Below are 13755 nucleotides of genomic sequence, written 5' to 3'. Positions count from 1 at the left end.
GGCTAAGTACCTCGTCAGTGACGTCTGCTACCAAGTGGCCTGTGACTCAGAGGCTGAAATGGAGCTCCCTAGTGGCGAGCTACCTAGTGGCGAACTACCTGGTAGTGAGCTGCCTGGTAGCGAACTGCCTTGTGGTGAGCTACCTTGATGAGCTACTTGGTGGTGAGCTACCTGGTGGTGAACTGCCTTGTAGTGAGCTACTTGGTGGCGAACTGCCTTGTGGTGAGCTACCTAGTGGCGAGCTGCCTGGTGCCGAGCTGCCTGGTGGCGAGATGCTTGGGAGGTGCCGGGCAGGTGCCGAATTGACCGGGTGCCGAGCTGGGCAGGTTAGGTGACAAGCTTCCTTGCTCTTTAGAGTCCTGCAAGGAACCAAATGTCAAAGGACCTGGGGTGGCTAACCCGGCGAGGTCGCTCCGATGCTTAAGTCAGTACTCTCATAGTATATTGCGAGCTAAAAATCATAAAGTATGAGAGCTAGAATATGCTTACTTGCTTACTTGCCCCCTATGTCATTGGGGTTGGTGCCTTTATATAGGCATTGTTTGGCATGGGCTTCACGCACCGTATCCGAGATTTTTGCGAGGTCGTCTAAGTGGTTCGAGATTCCTGGAGGCAACCGCCATGCACGTTGACCACCCTCCGAAATGTTCGATACGTGGACCAACTTCCAAGGATCGTGGGAGTGTTGGGATATGCATGTTGAATTCGTCGGCGAGCACGTCTTGTAAGTCGCCAGGTCGGTGCCTGGGCTAGGTTGCCAGCTCATGCTTGTGCTAGGTCGCGCCTGTGCTAGGTTGCCAGCTCGTGCTTGTGCTAGGTCGTGCCTGTGCCAGCTCGTGCCTGTGCCAGGTCGCGCCTGTGCCAGGTCGCGCCTGTGCCAGCTCGTGCCTGTGCCAGGTCGCGTTTGTGCCAGCTCGTACCTGTGCCAGGTCGCGTTTGTGCCAGCTCGTTCCTGTGCTAGGTCTCTCCTATGCCAGCTCATGCCTGTGCCAGGTCGCGCCTGTGCCAGGCTGCCAGCTCGCGCCTGTGCCAGGCTGCCAGCTCATGCATGTGCCAAGCTGGCAGCTCGTGCCTGTGCCAGGTCGCGTCAGGGCCAGGTCGTGCCTGTGCCAGGCCACCAGGCCGCCAGGTGGGACACCATCAACTTTGCTAAAGCAAGTTGTTGCCAAAGTGGTTTCGGGTGTCACCTAGTTGTTCTGAGGTGCCATGTGTCACAATATCATTGGAGGGCCAAATCTACCCTCATCATTTGCCCCCCACTCCCGAGTCGAAAGTAACTTAGCGAAGGGAGTAGATTTCTCCTTTTGGCCGGAATGAATAATTCGATGAGCTCATAAGCGTTGATTCAATTCCTTAAGCTCTGGGAGTGACTCGCAGTCCACTCCTTGATTTTGCCCATGCCGAAGAGGCGGCTAGGTCTTATATGGTGAGGAGTTCTTCGCTAGTTCGGTATTTTTTCCCTTAGGCTCTAGGAGCGACTCGTAGTTCACTCTCCTTGGTATTTGATTTTGCCCATGCCGAAGAGGCGACTGTGTCTTATGTGATATTTTATCCCTTAGGCTCTGGGAGCGACTCGTAGTCCACTCTCCTTGACTTTTCCCGTGTCAAAGAGGCGACTGGGTCTTGTAACGAAGCCTCTTATCAGTTCATCAATTCACGCCTGGTCAGGCCGCTAGGTCGGCGCCCGCGCCAGGTAGCGGCAGGTTAGCACATGTGCCAGGCCGCTAGGCCACACGCAGGCCGCGCCAGGCCACGCCAGGCCGCACGCTGGCCACCGGGTTGGCGCCTTAGAGCTATGATTGTGCTGCATCAACCTCGTAATGCCGGTCACCCACTCCTACAAGAAGTTACTAGGAGCTCGACCTTCGGGGGAAGCACTACTAACTTTGGGTCGCCAGCTCACACGGGAGCCTTGGAAGGCTCAACCAACAAGGGTGCCCATGTAGTCTGTTGGCCGCCAACTCCAACGGAAGCCACAAAGAGCTCATCTTTGTAGAGGGGACCTCACCAAGAGGACTGATGAGGTTTTATCTGAATTGAAGGTAAAGTTGGTAGAGCTGCTTAGTCTGTTAGCTCCTTGCATAGTCTTTGAGTTCATAAAAAAATGGAAACTATAAAGTGAGAGCTTTAGTTTCTAAAAACTGAGGACTTAGCCTTTTAGAGGATGAGAACTTAGCTTTTTGTAGCATTTCCCACAGATGATGCCAAATGATGTAACCGTTCCTGGTCACGTATCATTGTTTTTTGTGATGTATCAATTTTTTGGCTAAGTAACTCGTCAGTGACGTCTTCTCCCAAGTGGCCTGTGACTCAGAGGCTGAAGTGGAGCTCCCTAGTGGCGAGCTATCTGGTGGCGAGCTACCTAGTGGCGAACTGCCTGGTAGTGAGCTGCTTGGTAGCGAACTGCCTTGTGGTGAGCTACCTTGATGAGCTACTGGGTGGTGAGCTACCTGGTGGCGAACTGCCTTGTGGTGAGCTACCTAGTGGTGAACTGCCTTGTGGTGAGCTGCCTGGTGCCGAGCTGCCTATGAGGTGCCGGGCAGGTGCCGAACTGACCAAGTTCCGAGCTGGACAGGTTAGGTGACGAGCTTCCTTGCTCTTTAGAGTCCTGCAAGGAACCAAATGTCAGAGGACCCGGGGTGGCTAACCCAGCAAGGTCGCTCCGATGCTTAAGTCAATACTCTCACAGTATACTGCGAAGTAAAAATCATAAAGTATGAGAGCTAGAATATGCTTACTTGCTTACTTGCCCCCCTATGTCATTGGGGTTGGTGCCTTTATATAGGCATTCTTTGGCATGGGCTTCACGCACCATATCCGAGATTTCCGTGAGGTCGTCTAAGTGGTTCGAGATTCCCGGAGGCAATCGCCATGCACGTTGACCACCCTCTGGAACGTTCGATACATGGGCCAACTTTCAAGGATAGTGGGAGTGTTGGGATATGCATGCTGAATTCGTTGGAAAGCACGTCTTGTAAGTCGCCAGGTCGGTGCCTGGGCCAGGTTGCGCCTGTGCCAGCTCGTGCTTGTGCCAGGTCGCACTTGTGCCCTCGTGCCTGTGCCAGGTCGTGCTTGTGCCAGCTCGTGCCTGTGCCAGGTCGCGCCTATGCTAGCTCGTGCCTGTGCCAGGTCGCTCCTGTGCCAGCTCGTGCCTGTGCAAACTCGTGCCTGTGCCAGCTCGCGCCTGTGCCAGGCTGCTAGCTCGCGCCTGTGCCAGGCTGCCAGCTTGCGCCTATGCCAGGCTGCTAGCATGTGCCTGTGCTAGGTCATGCCAGGGTCAGGCCACTAGGTGGGACACCATCAACTTGGCTAAGGCAAGTTGTTGCCAAAGTGGTTTCGGGTGTCACCTAGTTGTTCTGAGGTGCCATGTGTCACAATATAATTCTGAGCTTTGAGAAGCTTGTGGTCGGCTCAAAGAAATGGAGTTGCCACCCATGTTTAATGGAAATAGGCCCTCATTTTTAGATTTGAAAATTCAATTTATTGACCATGATAGTGACTCCGCTCTCCTTGTAAAAAGCACACAACCAAGAGATTCTAAATTTGAAAGGATTGGGAGAGGGAAGGTGTTAGACACCCCTCTCTCTAAGCTACTATAGCATCCTAAAACCAGAATAATTAGGATCAATTTATAATGGAAAACAACAATGAAAAGCGTTACTTAGAACTCTAAAGATTAGGTGAGAATGCTCCTGACTTTACCCAAAATTGATTTGAAGTGATATTATCAGATCTTAGGTACTAATTTCCCTAACACCCTCGCCTCTTTACCTCTTTTTATCAATCTAGATAAAACTGGAAATGCAAGTTTCCCATGGTTTCTGAACCTCAAGTAACCCAGAACTAAATTGAAAATAGAGATTGATGAATCATTTACAAAAAAATAATGGAATGAGAGACCTATCATTTTTGTACAACTTTGACAGGAGTTTTTCAGCAATGGGAATAAGTTTAAAGAAGTTTGAATGAGATACTGGGGTGGATGGTGCGCTTTTTGGTTTCAAATCTTACAACTGAAAATAGAGGGGTGGGTTTGAAGTTTGATCTTCAAGGACTTTGTAATTTTAGGAAAATGAAAGCATTACTAAGGTTGGAGAAATGCTCTTTTTCTCCTCTCTTTTTAGATTTCTCTCCCAAGGTTCTCTCTCTTTTGAGCTCAAGTTGGATCAGTATTTATAGAGAAAGGAAAGAGGAGAATTCATCTAATCACAAGGCTTGGGCTTCAAGAAAGCTTTTACAAGAGAATGGGCAAGGATTTTTCAAAAAAAAAAGGTAATTATTCAACTTTTTGTTTTGGGTGAAAGATTGTCTTTGATTTGGGGGTGGTTTTCACGGGTTTTGTGCGTTCAATGGGAGCTTAGGGCCTGGTTGTCATGGAAGTCTCGTATTTGGGGCTGTTAGTGGTAGAAAATATAAATTGAATGAACTTTTAAATGTACTTTTGTCTTTTCTTAGTTTTAAGTGGGGGTATCTTCGGGTTTTTGGGCTATTAGGCTCAATTTCATTGGTCTAGGTGTTTGAACAGGTCAAGAAAGGGTCTGACATCAGCCATCTCCCTTTTGAGGTTTCAGGTTGGGACAAATGAGGTAGCAGTTTGATCTGGCGTGCCAAAATAACATCTTTCTAGTTAAACGGTTAAATGAATGAATTAGGATGTGAAATTTGACGTGTTGGGGTTTTTTTGGGTCTCTAAACGCAGTGGTGAAGTCTGATTGGTCAAATAGGGTTGGAATGATGGAGATCTATGGCTAACAAATTTGGATCAATGAGATTTGTTGAAATAGAATCTTTATTTGATGAAGGGGGAATTTTGGGCTGAAATTTGGTGGATAGGTATTTTTGAACGTTCTGAATCTAATGGAAGTAATGGATCTTTGATCAAATGTTTGGTTTGGGTTAATGGGTTATCAGCTAACAAGATGGTCTGAAATGGAATCTTACTTTTTTAATGATCAAATGGAGGAATTTGGTTATGAAATTTGATGTACTAGAGTTTTTCGGGTCTCTAAACACAGTGGTGAGATCTGATTGGCCAAATAAGGTCAAGATGATGGAGATCTATGGCTGAAAATTTTGGATAAATAAGATTCGCTTAAATAGGATATAGGCTTGATGGTAGGTCAAACAAAGGAATTTTGTGATGAAATTTGGTGGGTAGGCATTGATTAAGGTGAGGAATCAAGTGGATGGTTTTGGTCTAGGAAGGAAATGGTTAATCTAGGTTTTCTAAATCTAATTGTGTAGGGCCATCATAATAGAATTTAGTCGCTTTTTGGGGTTGATCGTTGTAGGATTGCAATAGGATTCACTAGTTGATTGTATCCTAATGAACTTGAGGTGATGAATGCATTGGATTAGGGCCGTTAGAAAGGAAGTTGGCATGATGAATGGTGGATGTGTGACTAATTTATAGTTTCCTAAGTCTTCCATATTTGATTGGATGTTGATGTTGATCTCGATGTTTTCATTTATCCTGCAGATTGTGTCAAAAGATAAATTTTTGGCTTTATAAAGTCTCAATTTGATTTGGTTGTGATTCAAAGTTTTGGAGCCTAAAAGGAGGGTGAAAAAAGGTAGGGTCAAAGGACCGAGCAAAAAATTGGATGTTGACAATAATCAAATTCATATACACTTTTTAAAATATAAATGTGTTTTAATCTATTCATCTTTTATTATTTTTTTACTTGCAACATGCATGGCACTACCCTTCCATTAGGGTTTTTAAAACAAGAAAAAGTAAATAAATTGGGTGAACTTTAACCCAATGTAATGTCATCAGGTTTGAGGGTTCAACATCTTGAGATGGTTTAGGATTGCAATCCAACCTAACCCGGCCCGATTAAAACCCCCACCTGCACTCTAGAAACATTGTGTACAGGACCCGGATGTATTGATAGTGGTGGGACTTATTTAAAATGATAAATATTCCAAATATATGGCCCATTTGTAAGATACAAAGAGAACCACCAATAATTTGATTCTATTAAGGGTACATCAATGTAACCTATGTGAACCCAACACATTTGAGACTCCTATTCATCCTTCCATCTTCATTGCTTACCCCTTTCTATCTTTATCTGTATTTTATCTCCAGCCGTGTTCCATCTCTATCTGTACTTCACCTTTATCTTATCCTACCTCAAGGTTGCCACTTGTATCAAAACTCCTATAATATTTTTAAATACTGTTAAGTAGACTGAATGAAGCGCTCAATTTAACTAGATTTTTCATGGTATTAGAGCACCAACTATCCCAAGCTCGATCCATGGCTTCCAATCCTTTCATAAGCTCAAAGTCTAGCAGATGCATTAATGATCACTGACGACCCCAACAACCCATATTACCTTCATCATTTTGATAACCTTGGAATGATCCTTATCACTAATGTTCTCACTGGTGAGAACTACACTTTTTGGTCTCGTTCCATGTCAATGGCATTATCAGCAAAGAACAAATTGGGCTTCGTAGATGGGAGCATTGAGAAACCAGACAGCAGGTCTTGTCTGGGATATTAAATGCAATTCATAGAGGCTTGGTACTCAACGTTCTATACACAGAATCAACCCTCGATGTTAGGAGTGATCTTAAGGAACATTTTTCATTTCGTAATGGCCCTAGGATCTATCAGTTGCAAAGGTTTATAGCCACATTACAACAGCATTCTCAATCTGTTGCAACCTACTACAACACACTCAAAGGACATTGGGATGAACTCACAACTTATGCACCACCACCATCCTGCACCTGTTTGGGTTCAAATGAGTTCTCCACCCATTAATAAAAAACCCAACTTATACAGTTTCTTATGGGACTAAATGACACATATTCCAATGTTCGGTCCCAGATATTGTTGATCGATCCACTGCCCTCTATTAGTAAGGCCTATTCACTAGTTCTACAAGATGAAACACATAGACTTGTACACTCTTAGTCCAACACCATTGAAGGAAGCGGTTTGATTGTGAAAGCACCCGATGAGAGAACATCCACTACAAACATTGCCAACTCTAACCGTGGTAATACTAAAAGCAAAGAGAGGTGTATCAATTGCAACATCCTTGGTCACACCCGAGAGGTATGTTACAAATTAAATGGTTACCCCCTCACTTGAAAGGAAATCGTCGTGGAAATGATAACGAGCAACAATAGTAGAGCACGACGGATTCATCTGGAACCTCCAACAATACTACTATTCCTCAGTTGACTCTCGAATAGTACAATCACCTCATCAAGCTCCTTAATGAAGTTAAGTCTGGTCCCTCCTTAATAAGGTTAAGTATGGTCCCTCCATAGCAAACTTTGCAGGTACTTCTTGCCTTTCTCACAAGCCTCGTCTAATACCACCTGGGTCATTGACACTGGATCCACCGGCCACATGGTTTCTACCCAAGAAATCCTCAAGAATGCACACCCTCCTACAACTTCCCTTGCACCCATCACTCAACTTGATGGTAGTACGTCCAAAGTAGCCTCCATTGGCTGTATTTCCCTCAACAAACATATGCATCTTGGTACTGTCTTTTACTTGCCCAATTTTAAATTTAATTTGTTATCAGTTAGTAAACTCACATATGCTCTCAATTGCTCTATCACTTTCTATCCTAACTATTGCCTTTTTAGGACCTCGCAACCAAGACGGTGATTGGACGGGGGAGTGAACATGGTGGCCTCAGCTATGATCAGCCCATCTCCATTATCACCAGCCTCCATGTTCACCAACTATCATGACCCCAAGATTTGGCATCAGCACCTACGCCACCCCTCTACAGTTCGTTTAAATAAGTTTTGTAAACACTTTCTTTCCCTACCTAGTGTGAATTTACATTTTCATTGTGATGTTTGCCCTCTTGCAAAACAAACTTGTTTACTGTTTAATGCTAGTACGATTTCTACTCATGCATCGTTCGAACTTGTCGATTGCAACATATGGGGACATTATTATGTTTCCTCCCTTTTAGGCGCTTATTATTTTTTTCTCTATTGTTGATGATTACATACATTGCACATGGGTTTTCTTAATGTGCTTCAAATCTGAAACCCTTTACCTCTTCCAATTTTTTTATGCACTTGTTGTCAACCAATATCACACAACCATCAAGTCACTTCGTAATGGTAATGGACTTTTTTTGAATCACTGTGATATCGTTCACCATCATAGCTACGTTGTCACCCCACAACAAAACAGGGTGGTTGAACAAAAGCATTGTCACGTACTCACCGTAGCTCAAGCCCTTCGCTTCTAAGCCAAACTTCCACTTCAATTTTGGGGGGACCGTGTTCTCACTACAACACTCTTAATTAACTATACACCCACACCACTGTTAAATTGGTGAACTCCACATGAGCTGCTCTATGTGAAGCAATGACCATCTTCGAGTCATTGGTTGCCTTTGCTATGCTTCCATTGGTCATTTGTCACATGATAAATTTGGACCACGAGCGCGCTGCTACATTCTCATAGGATACCCACATGGTCAAAAGTACTAGAAGCTTCTTGACCTTGACACCCATAACATTTTTACCAGTTGTGATGTGGTCTTCCATGAACATATTTTCTTCTTTGAACAACTCGCCCCGTTACCAGCCACAAGCGTCACACCAACCCTTCCCTTACCTATCCCTGACCAAGTTTCAAATGGTGATGGGAGTTACTTCGTACTAGCACTTTAAATCACCCATCTAATTCAGCACCACTTTAGACTTCACCAATTCTTGAGTCCACTACTGTTGTTCTTGACCCTCTTGTCAATGATTGCTTGCACCTTCAACAATAGATCAGACCTAGGTGCACTGGATGCCTTGTGTCTCTCATATATCTTCTGCATTCATCTCTTCCTTATATCCTCCAATATCTCAACAATAGACATTGTTTTGGGGTTTTTATTGTTCAGTCCACCCTTAGGGTCGAGTTAAGATTTCTAGTGGTAGACTGAATCCTGCCTGTGGGCTGATGTCAAATTCACGGGCAGGATGCAGTTTATAGGGGGGCTATTAGTAGACTAGGAGGGGGCTACAATTCAGATTTCTGAGGTGGATTGCAGTCAACTTATCCCAAGATTTTTTTGAAGTTGCTATATAAATGTTGTAGACAAAACCTGTGGTTTGCACCAGACATGCAACATGCTACTGCTTCAGCAATGCCCTATAAACAAGCATCACATTTGTTAATGCCAGTTGTACTGAAAACAAAGAAAATTAGGCATTAATTACAAACAAATATAAACAACATACCTTCTGCTTGTCCAACATAAATGTCCACCTATGCAGGTCATCAATACCCAAAGCATCTCTTAACCAAAAAGCATATTCAGTTGTCCTTGCCTTTAGTCCCTACCAAAGAATATGCAATAGGAAAGATGTCGTTATTTCCATCAAGCCCTACAACTGAGAGTATTATACCCCTTATTGCACCAGTCTTGGTGTGGCAACCATCCAATCCAATAATCTTTCTACAGCCATCCAAGAACCCATTTTTTGGACTACAAGGCATATGAAGACTCTTGAAAATCTCAAATGTGTCTTCTTTTGAAGTAAGTGGGGCATGTAGCTTTATAACAAACCCTGGGTTGCTTGCAAACAAGGTTGTATAGTACTGGGGGAGTATTGTATATGATTCGACCAATGACCCCTTGATCCAATCAACAACTTTAAGCTTAGCCCTATGTATTTTCCTCCAAGAAACATCTATCCCATACATCTTCCTAATTTCAAACCTAAGCACATGGCTTGACATGTTAGGATCAATCCTTAGCCGCCCTTCAACCTTTGTTGATAGCCATGTATGTTGCCTCTCTATTTGTAGTCACCCTCAAACAACCATGTGTATCATTGAGGGTCTTCACTATGAAACTGCCTCTATCATGGCTAAGGGATGCATGAATCCTCTAACCACAGTCAACTACAGAACAAGCCCTAGTAAACCTACTCTTCTCATTTTTCTTTTTTTTATCTATTTACCCTCCACCATATGATACTACCTCAATGCTTGCCTAAACTCTTTCACAGTGGCAAACTCCATCCCAACCTGAAATCTTGGATTGGAAAAGTCAAAATCAAACTAACCCCTTGTATTTCCCCAGTACCTTGGACTATTATACTTATTGGAAAGCTCATAGTCAGGCAAATTAACACCACCACCATTTTGTACACCCTCATTATCACCATCCTATACACCATCATTGTCAACACCCTGATCATCCACACCTGCATGGTCCACACCATCATCACCTAATCCCTCATAATCCTCACCATCATTATACAAACCCTCAAATTTTTCAACATCAACATCCCCATCACATCCCAACTCATCATCATCATGATGACCATATAGATCATCAACATTACCATCACCATCACATTCCAACCCCTTATCATGGCCGTAGCCATCATCAGCTACACTTCCAACATCAACTACGTAACAGTCATCATCATCATCATCATCATCATCTTGCAATTGGTCATTTCCCTTGCCACTGCACCCATCATCCATACTAACACGCTTGGCATCGGTATAAGTAATGTAAAACATTATCTCACAGAGGTCCCTATGGGTGACAAGCATTACCATCACATCATTCTCATAACCAAGATCACCTAAATGCTCATCTAACTCCCATTCTGGTATCTTGTAGTTGATAGTCACCATTCTTCTAGGAGGTACACTAGCCAATGAACAAAAGTTATTTAAGATGTCTAGATAGCATATTCTGCCATTGTCCACATTATCCACATATCCAACCAGACCATTTACGCATGACAGTTTCCCATTTGTGGTTTTCCAATGACCACCATAATTGATGATGGACATGTATCTACCCCCATCCATCACCTACTTCATAGAAATGGACAAATATAGTTACAATATGCTGATTATAAGCTATAACTGTTGTGGTCTATCATATTTGAAACCTATGACATATGTTAACTAATATGCTTGACAAAATGTCTGAAACATTGTTTCCACATGATTTTTGACATGTGCAAACATGGAGAAGATAGGGAATTTAGTGTTTTAGACTACCTATACTAGTAAATAAATGTAGGGCTCATAATTGAATGTTAGAGATTATATTGGGAAAATGCTAGATTATATACATTGTAATATAAGCTATCTTTCTCTGCATACAACTATAAGCTACATTACAAAGCACACACAGGCTATACTATAACCTACACCATAAGCTACACTATAAGCTACATTATGTAGGGCTCATAATTGAATGTTAGAGATTATATTGGGAAAATGCTAGATTATATACATTGTAATATAAGCTATCTTTCTCTGCATACAACTATAAGCTACATTATAAAGCACACACAGGCTATACTATAACCTACACCATAAGCTACATTATAAGCTACATTATAATCTACACTGTAAGCTATATTATAAGCTACACTATAAGCTACACAAGCTATAATATAAGTATACACAAGCTAAAACATAAGTTAAATTCCCCATCTCTAACATTCAATTATGGGCCCTACATTTATTTATTGGTATAGGCAATTTGAAACACTAAGGCTGTGTTTGGTTTGAAGGAAAAAGTAGGGAAAGGTAGGAAAATCTTTACAAACCTTGTATGAGTTTCCCTACTTTTCCCTTCCTTTCCCTACCTTTTCATTCAAACCAAACATAGCATAAGTTCCCCATCTTCCCCATGTTTACACATGTCAAAAATCATGTGGAAATAGTGTTTCAAGCATTTTGTTGAGCACTTAGATACTATTACCCACATGTGGATCCCATGCGTATGCATTAAAGCAAACATATGGGCCCCGACACACCACATATACCCAGATCTGATGCATTCCAACCATGCACAAATGGTCCCAAATGCTGTTTTACCCAGACTGAATGGGGATTTGTCAACAAATCTCTGTATGTGGTCCTCCAAAACCTAGCTAAAAAAGTTGAAAATGCATATAAAGCTAGACCATACCTCAGTGATGACAGGCTTTCAAAACACAAGCTTTTAAACAAGTCTTTGGAATCCTATTGCAAAACAGTGAATCAATATTAAGAAAAAGCTTAGAGAAAAAATCACTAAAGGACAAATGTCATCCTTCCATAGAACTAAAGATGATGGAAACACAGGCTTTTCCATACAAACCTTGCACCATCGTACCACCTGCTGGAGTTTGCAATGATAGTCATCGAAGATGACTATGGTTCCTTCTCTGCTTGAATGATGACAATGCCTTTTAGGACAACTTTTGGGCGAGTGACCTTTAATCAATTCCGCATTAAGGGAAGGGTAAGAAGGTAACTTGAATAATAAGATCGATTTGTGTGAGACTTAACAGAAGGGTAAAAGCGTAAAATCAACATTTCTGTCCCGATTTAAGGACAATGACACTTGTCAGAAAACTTAAGGGTAGTTTAAGAGAATATGTAAGTAGTAAGGGTACAATTAGTCAATTTCGCAAATAGTAGGGGTAGTTTAAGGAGATTGCCTTAATTATTATTAGCAAGGCATGTCTTGAATAATTTTTTTATTATAAAAGTAATATATATATATATATATAATAATAAATGTTATAACATAATATATAATATATATAATAAAGAAAGGCATGCCATATTAGCAAGGCATGTCTTGAATAATTTTTTTTTGGAAATATTGGCAATAATTTCTGAAGATATTAGCTACTAATATCTGAAATTTATAAACTTTTCCCAAAAATTATGTATTACAATTTTAGATAAATATTGGAAAATAAAATATTATTTTGTGTACTTTTAGAAAACTCTGAAAAAAAATTTATTGGTTAATTATTGAAAATTGATTATTCAGTTATGGAGCTCTATATACTTTTTGGTTAATTTTTAATATTTTAGTTATTTTTCAACATTTTTAGAAATTATTTATTAATGTTATTTCTTACTAATAAATTCTGATAACTATAGAAAACTTCTGAAAATTGAAACTAATTATTTGATTTTTTCTAGATTCCAAAATTACAGAAATTACTGAACAAATATCGAGAATTATAGAAAATACTAAAGTTACTAGAAATGTTAAAAAACTAAGAATTAATGTTTTCATATTAATTCAAAATCATTGAAAAGTTTTGAAAATTCAAAATAAATACTAAAAATTCTAAAAATTACTGAAATTCAAAATAATTACAAAAAAGTCAAAGTCATTGAAAATAATAACTGCATATAATTTCTAAAAATTACTGAAATTCAAAATAATTATTGAAAATTATTAAAATTCTGAAAATAATTACTAAAAATTATGAAATTAACAAAAACAATTCTTAAAATTCAAAATAATTACTGAAAATTATGAATATTACTGAATTTTAAAATAGCTACTGAAAATTTATGAAAATAATTTCTGAAAATTACTAATATTCAAAATAATTACTGAAAATTAAAAATTACCCAAAATTACTAAAAATTCAAAATTAATGAAAATTAAGGTAATGATTAAAATTCTAGATAAATCTAAAATTTCAAAATTTGGTGAAAGTAATTGAAGAAACATTGAAAATACTGAAGATTTATACACTACTGATTATTGCTGAAATTATTTTTCCAACGACAAATGAAAACCAACTAAAACTTAATGAAAAATTACTAAGAACTAATATTTACAATAATTAGTAATTAATTCTCATAATTAAGATAAATGAAAGAAAATAAAATGATTTTTGATAAAATTAATTTTCAGTTTGTCACATTTTTGGAAATTAATGAAAAATTAATGCTAAATATTGAAAGTTAACTTTTCAATAACTATTGAA

Source organism: Nelumbo nucifera, chromosome 1, assembly GCF_055504915.1.
Source record: "Nelumbo nucifera cultivar China Antique chromosome 1, China Antique-T2T, whole genome shotgun sequence".
NCBI classification, from domain to species: Eukaryota; Viridiplantae; Streptophyta; class Magnoliopsida; order Proteales; family Nelumbonaceae; genus Nelumbo; species Nelumbo nucifera.
Note: the sequence above shows the minus strand (reverse complement) of the source record.